We start from the raw sequence: 14,244 nt of genomic DNA, 5'->3' as shown, positions 1-14,244 counted from the left end.
GTTTCCCCTCCCTCAGAGTCTTGGAAGAAGCACATGGGCTCTGAAAGTTATACCACCCTAACTTCACAGTAAATCTGCCTTGACCAATTCTGCCACATACACATAGGTTTTAAGTAGGGCTTCTGCTCTCCTAGCTAGAGGCATTTCTTAACCTGCCTTATTCTTGAGTGAGATCATCTGACTCAGCTCTGGCTCACAGGAGAACACAAATGTTACATGCAACTTTCAGATTCTGTTCTTAAAATAACCCACTTACACCACCCCTCCTCCCCTTTTTTTCCTTTTTCCACTGGCTGGAGAAAGCAATACTAGAGCAATAGTTGGGCTTGGGAAATGGCACCATCTTGGACTCAAGAGATAGAAGCTCTACCTTGAATCTGGCAGAACCCTCTTGGGTTTACACATTCTGGATCACACTATATATCTAAGTATTCTTTAAAAAATAAATAAACCTGTATCTTTTATTTTTTAAGTCAATGTATATTCAGGTCTCTTTGCTAAAGTAGCTTAGTTTAAATCCTAATAAATATAAACACCTACATTCTGGTATTTTTATGAGGGTTAAATTATATAAGCCATGTAAAATGCTAGCATGTGGTACTGTGCAAACACTCTCTTTGCAGATGGAATTTTTAAATTATCTAGTTTTGTTTGGACAGACAAGTAATCCTAAAATCAATAGAGAAGTTAAACCTCAGTGTTAATGGTTTAAAAAATCTCTATTTCTTTATCTTAATAATAAATGTTTCACTGGTTTAGCATTTACAGGGCAAAGGTAGTACTGCCCAGTATCATCCCATCCCATCTTCATATTTATTATCCTTTATGGATATTTGGATGAGTTTATAATGTATATAAAGTTTATAGGACATGTAGTAGGTGCTCAACACATGTTAAAATAGTCTACTTCTTTACTTTTATCACATTCTACATTAGATATAAAATATAATGGCTTTCAAGTTCACAGATATTCACCCATTAGCCTTCGTATTCGTTTGAGGAACTGCACCTTCTCCCCACATTCTAACAATATGATAAAAGGGAACTGTTGGGATCTTGCCTCTTTCTTTGTAGCCCTTAATGGACTTGTGAATATTTCCCTAGGATTTCTAAAATATTGGTAAGAGAGAGGCACTCTTTCCCTGTGGTTCTGCTATTTTGGAAATGTGAAAATTAAAGCTTTCTGTAGTTTTGTCTGCTGTCACACAGCAATAGTTGTGGTAATAATTGATTTACTTGTTCTAAATGCACAAGACAAGTTTCACTCTAGCTTTTCTTGTAATTCAAGTCCATGAAACAAAATATTTCTCCTTGATTAAGGTGAATTAAGGTGGGTTTCTTTCACTTGCTGTGAAAATAATCCCTGAATAATGAGGAGCCTCTTTGCTTCAGTGCAGTGTCTCCCATGGGCTGTTGCTGGAACAAAGATCACTATGCCTGAATTCTCTCCAGATTAAGTTGGCAAGGGCCCTGCCTTATACAAAGAGAGTTGTTCTCTAGGACACAATCCTACCCTCAAGGGGTTTACCATAGAGAAGAAATGATATGAACAAAATAAATAGCTAAATAACAATACAAGCTTTAAGTAACTGTGAAAAGCAATAATAAAAAAAGATATGACAGGGTAGCACAGTGTTATCACAAATATAATTTCCTGTGGAACTTGAGGTTCAGGGCAATAAGCAAAGCAAAGCATATCATAAATCCTTAAGAGAATATTTGTTTAAAACTTCTGTAGGATAGTACCTGCAGGCATGCCTTCCCTTTTTCTGCAGCCTGAATAAGGTAAATAGAGTTAGATCAGCAGCCATGTAACAGAGCAGGACCCTATGGGGTCTTCCCGGGACAGGCCCTTCCCCCATATCCTCTGCTTTAGCTCCTCTCTGGTACCTAGATAACAGTATTTCCTAAGTTGTTTTACAGATGTGAAAATCCCCCAACAAATGGAAGATGTTAACTACTTGATGACCAGGTGCACATATAGCCCCAGGCCTCCTGGAGCCTAAGGACTGATACTGTTAACCCCTGTGACACAGATGGCCCTGCAATAAACCTTTCTCTGCTCCAAACAAGGACATTTTGGTTTGTTTGGCCTCACTGTGTGTCTGGCACATGAACTTGCGCTAACAGCAAAACCATAAAATCTGAAAAGATATGAAGCCTCTAAAGGCTTTTCTCCCCCACTCCCACCACCCTCATCACTCCTCCCCCCACTGAGTATCCTGCCTTCTTGAGCTCTCCCTTAAGAGCTAAGCTCTCTCCTTTTCCTCGCAGAAAAGGCTGCGCAAGTCTACACACTGGCCCAGCAGGATGTAGTACTATGTGCATCCCGAGAAGCACAAAGGTTCTAGAGTTTATTGAATTAACTGTGCTGCATAGTATTCAGTGAAATATAATTAAGCCTCACATTTTCTCTAACTCCTTGGTTGTGGTTTTTATTTATCATTCCAGGCCTTACTGGGAATGCTGGGGAAATTCTCCTGAACCACAATATATTTGTTTGGGTATTTGTTTGCATACCTGCTCAAAGCCTTTCCACAGATCTGAATATTTTTCCTATATGTCAGCTGCTCACCGAGTTTCCCTCATGGGTCTCATCTGTAACATCCACTTCTTTTATTCTCTTATATATGAACTGGTCATCCAAACCACGTTATCGACTGACTTAGAATGTTTATCACCATGATCACCTTGATTAATTTGCTAACCTCGGGGATTAAGCTGTCTTGACTATTAACAGTGGTTTGAAAAAGTGAGAATTTGCCACTTCCTTTGGTTGGTACTATGTAGACTGCTTGCCATATGGCCTGGGCACACATGACCTAGTTAGAGAGGCAGAAGTACGTGTTGGCAAAAAAATCGGAGGCCTTGGAGCAGGAACTGTATTCTTAGACTGACATGGGTTTAAGCTAGGCCCTACCATTTACTAGCTGTATCACCCTAATGAAGTTACTTACTATCTTTAATTTCTTTAAGTTTCACCAATTGTGAGGTAAGACTAGCAAACACAACTTACAGACTTGTGAAACTTAAGAGTGACAACATTCATAAAATACTTATCAGGTCTATAGTGAGCACTCAATAAATAGTAACCATTAGTTGTGATTGAGATGACAGTGAATATGAATAAGCAACAAGTGAATGTATAAATATGATTCTGTGATACTTTTGATATTGTAAAATTAATTTAGCAAATTAAAGGAACCATTTGGGAGCTTAGTTTGCAAGCTTAGTATTCCTCTAAAGAAAAAAAAATGAGGACAAGATTCATCCTTAGATAATTTTAAACTAAAGTTATTCTAAAATTTAATCCAATAAAAATTACTGGGTTTGAAATAGTCATTCTAAAATTTAATCCAGTAAACAATTATTGGGTGTTGTCTTTCTGTCAGGAAATATGCAAGCATCAGTAATACAAAATTAAGTAGTTTAGTGATATAAGCATACTGATTGAGCATGTACATGAGATAACCTGAATGTAAAAGGGAGATAGATAGTTGTTCAGACATGAAAAAAGTGTGTGGTATTTCCTAGTCTGCATAACTGTTTATTTCATTTATACCTTCATATGTTACTAGTTGTGGTTTTTCAACATATAATTGAATTTCTACAATAGGAAAGGAGAAGCATTTTAATTTCCATCAAGATTTAGTATATGTATTTTTCACTGCAACATCCATGCTCTTACTATTAAACTAGGACAAATAATGTGTAGAATTTATTGTTTGATCATGATTGCTTACCTACCCAAAATAAAAATTGGAAGAAATTTACTTGTGTATAGGTAATTAATCTTGCTCAATTGTCTAAAAATAACATCTATATGGATAACTGATTATGGTACTTTCATTCCTCACTTATTTTCTCATCCTATAAATTTTTATCTTCAACTATTCAGTTATTGGGAGATAACATTTTGTGATTTTAAAAAGGCAGCTAATTTTATGTAAATGTTTCAGTTCTTGATATGTAAAGATGTAAGGACAAATACAAATATAATATAAAAGGTTTGATTCTCCCTGTGAAAAATAAGGGAAGAGATGTCCTACCCTCCCTTTTCTTAGATATTTGCTTTAGAAAATTTATAATTGTAAATACTTTCTCAGTCTCTTTGAAATGTATGTAAACCTTTTTAAAGTTAAATAAGTCTTTTGTCAGTTTTACAATTCTGGAATATCTTTCTGTAGGACCTAGGAACAATACCTTTGAAATATAATCATCAAGGAAGGTAACACCTATATTTCCCAGTTTCTGTGAGAGCCCAACCATGAGCAAGTTGCAAAACTACCACCTGTCATAGAGGTAAGAATTTAATTTGCCTTTGGGTAAATCCAGTTAACGAATATAATGGATCATCTCAGGTGAATTTAGAATGAGCTATGTGTGACAATGGTGCTGTCAAGTCCTCTTACTTGAACAACAGTTATTGTTTACCTTGGGAACATGTATGGAATGGGTTGTATCTGCTTGGCTGTATAAAAGGGTGAGATTTCTCTGCCTTTGAAATCTCTTAGTAAGTTACCTGCAAGGCTCATCATGTTCTGGCTTAATACTCATTCAAAAATAAAATTATTTTCTCTCACTTCTGCCTTCGTGAAGCCGTTTTTCTGGCTCAGCAGAAGATTTTTTAAAAATTATATTTCCCCAACATAGGTGAACACAAATATTCGCTCATTAAACCATTCATAGTTTTAAAAATGTTATTTAAACACTGCTCAACAACTATTTAAAAATAAATAAAAATCTGTATACGTGCACATATGTATTAGATTGAATCATTTGATAATGTTGTTTTGCAAGTAAAAAACAGTAGAATATCAGCAGTTTCATGTGTTATAACCTAAGTAATATGCATTTAGAGAAATGTGTGGAAGAATCTACAGCTAACTGTTAATATCAGCTAATTAGTTGGGGAGAGATTATTACATTTTCTTTTATGTATCTATCCTCATATTTTTTGACTTATTGCAATAAGTTTGTATTATTGTTTTTCTTGGTTTACAAAGTAAATTTATTTTTAAAAAGATGCTAATTGCACTTGCAACATAAACATCATTAATCAAGGCAGGGACAATTCTCCTTTTACATTTTCTTTTAATGTCCAGCTCCTAATGTAGTGCTACATAAATATTTGTAAAAGGAAAAAAAAAATGAAAAAAATGTGTGAATGAATGAATGACCATAGCCAGAGAAGATTTTTGAGGGAATAGTGAAGACTTAAAGAAGCTATACTGAAATCATTGACAGATGTTCGGGGGTAAAAAACAAAAAAAAACAAACAAAAAAAACCCAGAGGCCGTATATAAATAAATAAATACCTTTTTGGAAAAGTTTGGCTCATAATAGACTCGGTAAAGTGACTTACATTGTTCAAAAGAGATCCTTTTGTAGTTGTGAATTCTAGGAGCATATTTGCATGCTTATTAACATCATAGTTGGTGGCAAAGAGGTTGAAGATAGAGAAGGAGACAGGATAACTAAAAGGTAGAGATCACTGAGAAAGTAGGAGGAGGTACTGGTCTTAATTTGGTTCATACAGAGTTCTTCCATTATTCCAAAAAAGAAGAAAAGGTCACAGAGGTAGGTCTATTTGTGCATCTTTTGGAAGATTGGGAGGATCTTGGCTGATGATGACTTTTCTGTCTCTGTGAGGCCTGGAAATGAGATATGATGCATCTGTTTTTCATGTTGCAATTGCTCTTTCTGAGTCCAATATCTGTACAAACAGAAGTGGTACCTTACATGCTTTCAAAGCTACAAGTTTTAGTGGTCATTTGCGTGCCCAGCTACTAATTCTGAAGAATGGTCATTGTGCCTGAGCGCCTAGGACAGATGGTTTTTCATCTTTAGTTACATATTGCCAAATAAACTCTCCCCCTATGGACAACCCTGGAGCTGATCACAGATCATCAGCCCATTTTCTCCTTTCCTCTTGGTGAGTTCCTATTTGAGGTCCTTGGTTCCTTTCTTCAGTCAGGACCACCAAAGAACTTGAAAAGAAGGGATTGAATTCTGGATCCCTTTTCTTCCAGAGACTCCATATTAATTGGGATTCAGTCAGGAAACCAGAAGTAACCCCAGGTATTTCAAACAACAAATGGCTTAATAGAGGAGATTAAAAAATATTAGAAGGTCTGGGATAGAAAAGATTAGGGAAGCCACTCTACCATTGAGGAAATCAGGAAATGATCAAATTATAGGAAACCACTGCCATTGATTTCACTGCCCACTGTACTGAAGCAGGTGAATCTTTGGAGGACACTGGGAAGTTGCTGGAAAACCCTTGATGCTGAAGCCTTAGTAACTGCCAGCCACAGCCATGAGAGTAATAATTGCTTTTGCTTTTTGCTTTTCTTCCAGATTTACACTAGCTCCTCTCATTGGCAGAATCTAATCTAGGGCCATAATGACAGTAATTCTTGAAAATGCAGTTCCCAGGCTTCCAGCTCCTATGATAAAAGGAGAACCTAGAAGGGGAAAAATGGGCTGAGTGGCCCACACAATCCAGCACATTCCTCAGCCAAATTACCTACATCCTTTCCCAGGGAACAGTTCCCACCTGACCTACAGTAAGAGGTGCTGAATATGTGTTCTTGCTAATTTGGGTGAGACCCTCGTAGAAATTTATGCCAAAAATTGATAACCTTAGAAAGTTGAAGCTAGTCATGCATTAAAGGGCTGGGTTGATTTGCCTTTAGCTGCCATTATCACAACTTTCTTAGCAGTAGCCCCAAGGGCATAGCAAATTAGTGTAGGAGTCATTCATAGGGCTGCCCAGCAGCAACTCAGTAATATTTCTATGCTTCCTCTAACTCCCACCAAGTTGTTTGAAAACCGAAATGGGGAAAAGGAAGTACCACTTTCAAAGGATCACTAAACAGTTGCATTCAGAATAAGTTATACTTCTCAATCTATGAAGATAACTCTGTTGCATGTAATAATAAAGATAATTTGTAAGAAAGTTTGAGATAAAGAAATTTATAGATGAGATTGCTTTGAAGATTAACTTAAAGCAACCTTGTGAACTAACATTGGTAAAGAAAGTAGAAATTTAATAAAATATGAGCAGAATGCAAAGACTAAAATTACAGTATATTCACTTAAGTTATTATACTGAGTAGTCCACAAGGAGCCATTACAGTTAAACTTAGTAATAAAATTTGGAAATGAGAATATCATAATAAAATCAGAGAGTTTTATGAAACCATGATCAACCCCTTCAGTTTTATGAAATGTCAATAATTTTTTATTTCTGGATTTAAATCTGAATCTCTTACATAGCCTGCTACTTACTTCTTCCACAAGAATATTGGCAAGCATATCAAACAACTATCTTGCTTTGTAGAAGCCTCATTTTATTTCTGTTTAGGGAAAAGTCCAGATTCTGGGAGGAAGATAGTTGTCATAACAGGACCATTAGATGCTTAAATTGAGGCTGATGGAAAAAGAAATGGAAGACTTAAAACATATTCTTCAGTTTTAGGAGAAACTGAAATTTGAGGCCATGCTTGAATTTCAGTCTTAGTTAAATACACAGTTTAAGACCTCTGAAATACAACACATACAGCTTTTAAAATGTGGGAATGGCAAAATAAAAGTTCCTTATTTTTCACTTCTTTTATTCTCACAGTTGAATAAATTTTCCATTTTTTTTTGTACTCTGCAGTCTAAGAAATGTGAAAATCTGGTTTTTAATAAAGCATCGTTTATTAAACACTGAGGATTTTAAAAGTACCTTCTCAAACACTGAGAGTTTCTTTATTGTTAATTGTTCTAAAATCTTCTCCCAGAGATTTTGTAATTTAAAATTGAGAGCAATTTAACCTGATGTATATGTTATATGATGTATATGATGTATATGATAATATATATCACACGTATGTATGCATTGCCCATTCTATTTAAAAACATTTAGCAGTAGTAGTTACTATTTTAATTTAGTTGCTTTAGTAAAATTCTTAAATTTTGTGCAAAATGCATAAATCAAAAGGAAATTCATACTATTTTTTTCTCTCACATGACCATAAAAAGATAAGCTGCTCAACCCGGAAGAGTATTTCTAGTTTCACCTAGTGATGGTATATATTTCTTCCAATAAACCTATGTAGAGTTAAATAAGTTTTGACTGATAGATTAGAAAATCTAAGTTAAAAAACTGAAATTAAATATTAAAATTTGGTAAGATAGTGAAACTTAAGAGTGCTTTGCCAAGTGAAATGAACACAGCATTGAACAGTGTTTGAACATCTCATGATTCAACAAAAGTTGAGGAGGCTAATCTGGCTAGAGGAATGGGCTGTCTCATTGGAGAGAATAGTGATTAAAATATTCAGATGTGTGAAGGCTTCCATATTGATCTTTATTTCTTTCAAGCCTTTATATCATTTGCTGTTTGTGCCCTACACTTAGTACTTGTTTTAACTTATCCTCCGATTTATATATTATTTTACATGAAATCTCTACCTTAAATAAACTCTTATAGGCCATGAGCCATATTTCATACTTCTTTGTAGTTCTCAATTGTGCATGGCACAGTGCATATTATAGGCATGCAATAAACATTGCAACTGGTATGGTTGATGATGATGGTGATGTGATTATGCTGGATAGGTAGATTGAAACATGATTGGGGGGGCTCCCCTGGTGGCACAGTGGTTGAGAGTCTGCTTGCCGATGCAGGGGACACGGGTTCGTGCCCCGGTCCGGGAAGATCCCACATGCCGCGGAGCGGCTAGGCGCAAGAGCCATGGCCGCTGAGCCTGTGAGTCCGGAGCCTGTGCTCTGCAATGGGAGAGGCCACAACAGTGAGAGGCCTGCGTACTGAAAAAAAAAAAAAAAAAAACATGATTGGGGAATTGCTTGAATGCCAATCTGGTAACATTAGATACAATTTTTTACCTAAGGGTAGAAAAGAATTATGGAAGATTTAGGTGATGAAGTCAAAATTTTAAGGAAGAATCTATAGTCGTATACATAATGAAATCAAGCACAGTGGGGAAAAGAAAATCTATTGACAGGAAATCCAGTTTAAAAATGTAGATTAGTTGCCTGAGGAAGAAGAAAATTAGCAATTCAGGCTTTTTAGAAAATCATAAATGAATTAATAAGAACTTGAACCTCAATGACATTCATGACAATGAAAATAATGCAGTGAATAATGTGAATTGTGACTCCTGACGTGAAATCAGAATGTTTATATGATCAGAATCCCCCAATCCCTAACATATCAGTGCTACTGTCACCTTTGCTGTATTGCAAAGAATGTAGAATATGTGTGTAGGACTGCCTCCTAGTCACTAATGGCTATCTCACCCTCAAATGTAGCGTAATGGGTTGGAATATATGTGGTTTACAAATACATATTCTTTTGTCATTTAAGCTAGAGAGTGAAATGTACTGAACAAACTGTTCTATAATACTTTTATGTTAGGCTTGCAACCTTGGGATCTTAGCACACTTTGTGTTACCACTCTGGCTATGATAGATATAAGAAGAGACTAGAGGGGGAAAGAAGAATGGCTCCATTTCCCTATGGCCAATTGCTAGAGCCAGCCTAAGATTCTGCTTGCTCCCCCTTTTGCCCCCAGATTGTTTCTAATCCTTTTTTCATTTCAATTGAAATATCACCTCCTAGTATGGAGGCATTACCAAGGTCGATGTGATCATCCCAGTCACTGAAGAGGAGCAAGAATCTCAAAAAGAGGCAAACAGATAAAAGATTCAAAGAGAAAACAAAGGAGTAAGAATTTTTGCCATATTCAAACTCCATTTGCAATCTTTTTACTCTTCATACCTAAATTTTGCCATTTATTATTGCATCTTAACTGTGTTTCTCTGATGCCTCCATTTTGCCTTTGATAGGGTGTAGGCTGTGAGAATGAAAAAGGGATCTAAATCCCATGTATTCTGTAGTTTCTTGGTTCTTATTCTCTCATATAAAACAACACAATTTTTTGCACACTAATACTTGATACAATTTTAAAAATTAAGTAACTTTTAAAACTTTGGCAATTTTATTTCAAAAGTTGATTTCATATCATAAATGATGGGTTCAGGACATGCTACCCCAAAATATGACACCTTAGTATATTGAATATTTTAAGTTGAAGGAGTTAGAAAAAAACAGCAGAAACACAAAGGTCTCTTTAGCTTTCCCCTGCCCTTCTCCCCTGAAACAGGTAGCAAAATCCTCATGTGACAGGTGTCCTCCCTATATCCCAGAAGAAAGGATCATCCTTATCTCCAAAGACAAAGGGATGCCAAAAAGAATTCAAACAGGCCTTGCTAAGTTTTCCCCAGTTTACTACACTTACTTCATACCCTCTGACCTATCATATTTCTACATGATTGCCCACTCTTCATCAACTTAGCATAAAAATACTCAGGTCTGTTTCTTTGAGTCTCCATTTCCTAATGTAGACTTCCACGTCATATAAAACATATATTAAATAAATCTGTATTTCTTTCTTCTATTAATATGTCTTTGTCAATTTAATTTTCAAGCCCAGTTAGAGACCCTAATGGGGGTTGAGGAGAACTTTCTCCTCCCCTACACTACCATAAAAAATATACTTAGCATAAAAGAGAGCAACAATAAAAATGAATAAATTAAATAGTATCTCTGTAATAACCTGAAATAATTTTGTGGATCTCTAGAGGTACATGCATCACACTTTGGGGAGCATGGCATTAGAGGCTAGAATTCATCGTGAAGGAGTTTCAAAGGCAGAATTATCAAGGTATTTGGTGATTGATTCTGGGTAAGGAGGGCACAGTTGGCACAAATAATAATTAACTGTAGGGCTTCCCTGGTGGCGCAGTGGTTGAGAATCCGCCTGCCGATGCAGGGGACACGGGTTCGTGCCCCGGTCCGGGAAGATCCCACATGCCGCGGAGCGGCTGGGCACGTGAGCCATGGCCGCTGAGCCTGCGCGTCCGGAGCCTGTGCTCCGCAAAGGGAGAGACCACAACAGTGAGAGGCCCGCCTACCACAAAAAAAAAAAAAAAATTAACTGTAATATTTGAGTAAACTAATAACAATGAAAAAAGTGAAAATACGAAGCGTATCATTAAAGATTATAAACTGGTATTTGTGCAAACAGCAAGGATGGAGATATAGGTTTAGAATTCATTGTCCTCTGATTGATATTTGATGATCCAAGAAAGGATGTTCTAGTTCTCTTTCACAGAAAGAATAAAGAAAGAAACAACATATAAGCATTTCAAAATGGCATATATGCATTCCTGAAAAACTTTACATTCTGCAGAACTGTACCCTGCAAATAAGGCTTACATGAAAGACAAGACTGGGTCAAACCTGTCAAACTCTTCACAACTTTGTAACCAGAGCACTAGCATAAACAGAAACAATCCTAATTGTAAAAGACATAGACAGGTTTTTAAAAAGGCAAATTCCTAATAAATAAATTATACTGTAAAAATAAGATTTTTAAAAGAAACCAAAAAAGGGAAAGTAGCTTGATGGAAGGTATATAGAGAAGAGTGTGGAGTTACACGATGGGAAGAAGTTGGTAATAAAGACAAAGCAAGTGGCCAAACTGAGCCAAGACAAAGAATGTGTGATGATCAACACTCCTCAGTGTCTTGCTGTCATTTAGCCCCTTGTGGTAGGCAGAATAATGGACCCTCAAGACTGTCCATGTCTTAATCCCTAGAACCTGTAGGTGTATTACTTCACATGGCAAAGGGAAGTTTTTACGTGTAAAGACTTTGAGATTGGGAGATAATCCTGGATTATTTGGGTGGCCCCAATCTAATGACACAGTTTCTTAAAAGCAGCGAAACTTTCCTGGCTGTGGACAGAGGCACATGTGAATATGAAGAATGGTCAGAGAGATACAACATTGCTAGTTGTGAAGATGGAGTAAGGGGACTCAGAGCAAGAAATGTGGGCAGCCTCTAGAAACTGGAAAAGGCAAGAAAACAAATTCTCCTCTAGAGCCTCCAGAAAGGAATGCAGCTCTGCAGGCACCTTAATCTTAGCCTAGTGAGATACAAGATCCCTGTCAGATTACTGTTGCTGCTAGTACTACTACTACCACTACAGATCTGTTAAGACAATAAATCAGATAAGATACAGATTGTGCAGTTAAGATACAGATTGTGCAGTTAAGTTTGAATTTCAAATAAGTGATAAATAATTTTTGTTTTAGTATAAGTGTATCTCATAAAGTATTTGGAACATATTTATACTAAAAAGTTATCCATCATTTATCTAAAATTCAAATCTACATAGGCATCTTGTATTTTTATTTGCTCAATTTGGCAACCTTACTTGTTCTAAAAACTCTTAAATTTAAGACACTTTTAGTATTAATATATTTGAAATCAGAAGGTATTTGTGTCAAATGTCAAATGTGTCAAATACCTATACCTATATCATATCATACCATATCATCATATATCATCATATCATATCATATCATATCATGTCACAAGTCAGGGGCTCCAGTTTGGGAGGGTTTGTGAAAGAGGGGTCATTGAAGCACAAGGACAGAAAAGATGGGACATAGTGGTCAATAACGGGAACATTAGAATAAAATATAAAAGTAAAAATTTAATTAGAGCAGTTGTTCTCGAGTAGAACCCTTTATATTCTTAACAATTGTGTAGAACTCCAAAATGCTTTTTATATGAGTTTTCTATATCAGTATTTACTGAATTAGAATTTAAAACTGAGATATTGAAAAATATTTTTTGAGTACCTCATTTTAACTTTACTATACTTTATTTAAAAATATATTTTATATACAACTTTTTTCCCAAAATTAAAAAAAGAGAAAAAGGTCAGTCTTTACTTTTTGTTTGTTTTTGCAAATCACTCTGCTATCTGGCTTCTCATATCTGCTTCTGCTTTCAAACTGTCGTGTTATATAAATTTGATTGAAGTGTAATGAAGACGTTTTGGCTTTACATAGATACGGACTTAGAAAAGGAAGGTGTATTATAATACTCTTTTATGATAATAGTGGGTTTTTTTTTTTTTTTTTTTTTGGAACTACACCAAAGCTTGGCAATAGATGGTTTCTTAAAAGTTGATTGTAATGTAGAATCTTGACCTGGAAAATATTTCATAGCAACAAGTGTGAAATACGTTGATCTGTCTTACACCTTAATTATTCTTTACCCATGAATAATTTTGTAACATCATGTACTGACTAGTAAATATTGATTAACTGAGTTATGTACATCTTCTGAAAGTTGACAAATTCATTGTCACATTTGTTAACATCATGGGTGTTCTTATCAGAATATTATTTAAGTATTGGGAAACTAGTTCATAGTGACAGACCTACATTTTCCAAAATTCTAATTTTTTCTTGAAAGCTTGACATTTATCATCACAACAAATATTATCAGTTGTTTTCCTTGAAATGAAGTCCACTTCATTAATTTTTGAAAAAAATGACTGTCAAAACATGTCTGAATAATTATAGTATGTCTGTCAGTTGTGTTTTCAAGTAAAAATGGTGTTCCACTAAAAAGACAGCTACTTGAGCTTGTATTTGAAACAATTGCACAAGTGCTTTTACTTGAGAAAGCCATCATACTTCAGAATGTAGAAGTGTTTTATCTACATCTATTTTGTCATATAGATGATAAAAGAGGTATGTTATGCAAAGGTCTGGTTTAATTAAATTAAAATTTTACTGCTTCATTAAGAACACTGTTACGTGAAAGTCAATGTTTTTCTTTTTTAAAAAAATTATGAGTGCCTGGTAGTAAAGAATATAATGACTACTACACTACTGATATAATTTGGTGCTGGTATTGAATATTTTACGTTAAGGTGATAGCATTTTTACCCTCATTGTTTTTGTATCATCAATGTGTGTGTCAACCCAGTAAAAAAGGCAAATTATGTCTTAGTATTATTATGGAATAATTTTGACCTCATTGACCCCTGAAAAGTTCTTATGGACTGTTTTTGGCTCCATATACTGTACTTTGAGAACAACTGAATTCTCAAAGGGTGGAATAAAACTGTATCAGTGTATCTCAATTCTCCCTAAAATCCTGATATGTACTACTAGAATGAAGATATGACATCTAGCTCATCAAAAAAGAAACCTGTTTATTTGGGTTCATCAGCCGTCCACCCCAATAGGTAGGTTCATTTGTGTCATATTTTAGATTCCACATATAAGTGATATCATATGGTATTTATCTTTCTCTTTCTGACTTACTTCACTTAGTATGACAATCTCTGCTTTTATCCATGTT

At 35.4% G+C, this 14,244-nt stretch overlaps 1 long non-coding RNA gene across 2 annotated transcripts in view; it reads left to right on the top strand.

The window, feature by feature from the left end:
• The window catches only part of LOC131756212 (uncharacterized), a 202,465-nt gene that overhangs the window by 49,075 nt on the left and 139,146 nt on the right, over nt 1–14,244 (top strand). For both annotated transcript variants that reach the window (XR_010840198.1, XR_010840197.1), the window contains exon 3: nt 4,188–4,302. This is a non-coding gene — a long non-coding RNA (uncharacterized lncRNA). The remainder of the gene's footprint in view (nt 1–4,187; nt 4,303–14,244) is intronic.

Source organism: Kogia breviceps, chromosome 4 (assembly GCF_026419965.1).
Source record: "Kogia breviceps isolate mKogBre1 chromosome 4, mKogBre1 haplotype 1, whole genome shotgun sequence".
Lineage (NCBI taxonomy): Eukaryota > Metazoa > Chordata > Mammalia > Artiodactyla > Physeteridae > Kogia > Kogia breviceps.
This window is presented reverse-complemented; position numbering and strand designations above follow the sequence as displayed.